The sequence below is a fragment of the Musca domestica genome, unplaced genomic scaffold (genome assembly GCF_030504385.1).
Source record: "Musca domestica strain aabys unplaced genomic scaffold, Musca_domestica.polishedcontigs.V.1.1 3, whole genome shotgun sequence".
Taxonomy (NCBI): Eukaryota; Metazoa; Arthropoda; class Insecta; order Diptera; family Muscidae; genus Musca; species Musca domestica.
This window is the reverse complement of record NW_026712299.1, coordinates 8,216,459-8,219,478: the sequence shown is the minus strand read 5'-3', so window position 1 is coordinate 8,219,478 and position 3,020 is coordinate 8,216,459. Positions and strand designations below refer to the sequence as shown.

General features: G+C 34.1%; 1 long non-coding RNA gene across 1 annotated transcript; it reads left to right on the top strand.

Moving 5' to 3' along the window:
* Positions 1 to 562: 562 nt before the first annotated feature.
* Positions 563 to 1,080, top strand: LOC131803441 (uncharacterized). Its single transcript, XR_009342575.1, has 2 exons — positions 563 to 828; positions 892 to 1,080. It is a non-coding gene; the product is annotated as an uncharacterized LOC131803441 (long non-coding RNA).
* The last annotated feature ends 1,940 nt before the right edge of the window (positions 1,081 to 3,020 follow it).

Below are 3,020 nucleotides of genomic sequence, written 5' to 3'. Positions count from 1 at the left end.
CTAGTGTAGCAAACGTCAACTACTCAGTTCCAATATTCAATCAATTGTTGCCAGAGGGCGGCATCGCGTACACAAAGGAAAAAAGTTAAAATACATATGTACACAAATATTCAGTAAAACGTAGTTTTTAGAAAACAGATATTGGAATATTCCCTAGTTCTGTTTTAATTTGTTATGCTACTATATCCACTGAGTTAGAAAAAGGAGTCATTTGTTTATTGCTCTGCGTTTTTGCCTATTGCGAACCGCCCCTCGCTCTCCTCCACCAGTTGCTGGAGTGCAACCATAGATTTGCAATGTGAAAGCGCACACATACATTTAGCTTGAGAAGATAGCAATATATATTGCGTTGTTACAGAAAAAGAACGCTGTCATAAATTCTTTTCTTTTATTCCAATATTTTTTTCTCACAATCGGCCCTATTACGGTTATCGTCGGCGTCGCAAAATTAAGTCGAGGCGACAATAATGATATTAGGGTTGTCGTTTTTTGTCGATAGCGACAAATGGTTGCCATTATCATTGTCGATACAATAGTCGACGTGAAGTCGATTTTTAGAATATCTGTCGCCGTAAAAAATTGTGACGACATAGCATTTTTTAGTCGACGTTGATATTGTAAGCATTTTGTATTTGATATTTGAGCATCAAAATAACAACAGCAAAACAATTTGAAATTTTGGTTTCCGAATTGGAAAAAAATCCATGTTTGGTAAAAGGGTTTACCAAAGGTCATGTTCCAGCTAATTTTAAATCTGATTGGGAATCTATTGCTACAAAATTAAATGTAAACGGGCCTCCGATTAGAGACTCCGATGGCTGGCAAAAAGTGTGTAAAAATTAAAATTATTTTTGTATGTTTTTATTAGTTGGTTTTCTAAAATTCTTCTAGGTTTGGAAAAATTTAAAACTAAAAAGAAACTTGTGCACAACAAAGATGAAACCAGCAGCACTGGAGGTGGCATTTTTAAGCAAATGACTGTCGCCATTGGATGAGTCTGCCGCTAATATAATGCAGTTTCAAAAGTTACTGAACAGACCAGGTGGTGCACTTGGAATAGAAAATAAGGAAAACATAAGGGTAATAAACGTTATAGTTCATGAAAATGAGCAAGTGGACAATGCTGAAGACGAGACTGATGTAACCTACTATTGAAACTTCTCGATCGCCCAGAAAAAACAATGGTAAAAAGTCATCAAGGAAAGTACAAACTATTGAACTCTTGGAAGAGCGTTATAAACTTTTGGAACAACACAATCAAGAGCCAGGCAATGCAAATATGTTTGTTGGTTGCCTTAACACTCGCCGCTGCACTACTAATACACACTTCTTTTCATCCTCACTTGAACTTAAGATATGTAACGCATTTATAATCTTCATTTTTTTTCACTATATTTTTTATTTTTCCGAAAGAGTCGAAATTAGAATTCAAAATACAAAACAAAATTATCTTTTTTTTGTCAATAACAAGGGAGTGTTGCCAACGCTTTTTTAATTGTTGCCAACTTTTATTTATTACACCACACTCACCACCTCTCTCTCTCTCTCTCTCCATCAACAACTCGACGATGATTGTGGTGGCAGAAACTTTGTTAATGACAATGCGTACACAGACGTAACGTTCATTATTAAATAGCTTTCAAAGACAGTCAGATGAATTTATAATTGATACAACAATTAATTATTTAACTGAGGTTGCTGATTTTGACTTTTCACACAAAAATATATGTATGTTTTTCAACACTTATGGAATAGAGCAATTACAAAGTAAAAATAATACAAAACAATAAGTTAAATCATATTTTAAGGAGAACACTATCATTTTAACAATAAATGTGTTATTGATAAAATAAAAGGGCATTTTTTGGTCAACTAAAATATATTTTAGGATTAAAATGTCACATAAGTCAATACATTGCATTTCATGTTACAGTGGTTTCTATTTACATGCATCAACATTAGCTGCGCATTGGCCTTTGCAGACCAAAAAACTTTTTTTATGCCATTTTTTTCTAAATCCCTTTATTTGAATTGTATTTAAGTGCCCAATCGATAGCTGCACATTGGACATTCCTGCCTCGAAAATTTGGTTTTTTTTTTTTTAATTTGGTTACAAAAGTTGTATTTATCTGCACAAGAAAATTTTTTGCAAACTCAAAAAAGACACTAAAAGCTACCACTTCGTTTTTGTTTTTGTATTCGCAAAAACAATAACAACACAAGAAAAGAGCATACATTAAAAACATATTCTCGCTTCCTCTCCAACACTAAAAGATTGTTATGCTGGATGAAACACCATTGATGCTCAAATACATATGTTGTGAATTTGTCTCTCTGAGTTTGTCTATCCATTGCTTAACTACTTTTGATAAGCTAATTCAACCATTAGACCAAGGAATTATATCTTGTTTCAAAACATATTATCGGCAAATAATTGTCAAAAAACAAATAAGTGCTTTAGAGCGAAATCTGACCATAAAAGATTTCTACAAATCAATTTCATGCCTTGACGCCTTGTATTTTATAAAAAAAGCTTGGTGGTTGGTACAGCCTTCGAGCATTTCAAATTTTTTTAAGAAGGTAATTACTTCATTTTTATACCCTCCACCATGGGTAGGAGGGTATATTAACTTTGTCATTCCGTTTGTAACACCTCTAAATATTCGTCGTAGACCACATAAAGTATATATATTCATAATCAGCATAAAATTCTAAGACGATTTAGCGATGTCCGTCTGTCTGTCTGTCCGTCTGTCTGTCTGTCTGTCTGTCCGTCTGTCTGTCTGTCTGTTGAAATCACGATAGAGCCCACATTATTTGACGTAGACCTTTGAAATTTGGCACAAGTGTGTGTATTGTCCCTAGGATGGTTGGTATTGAAAATGAGATATATCGGTCCACGTTCTGGTATAGTCCCCATATAACGGTACCTCCCGATATTCGGTATTTTGATGATTTATGCCACATTTTTTCACGGATTTATCTGAAAATTGGTATTTGTAGGTGATGACGGGTCCCTG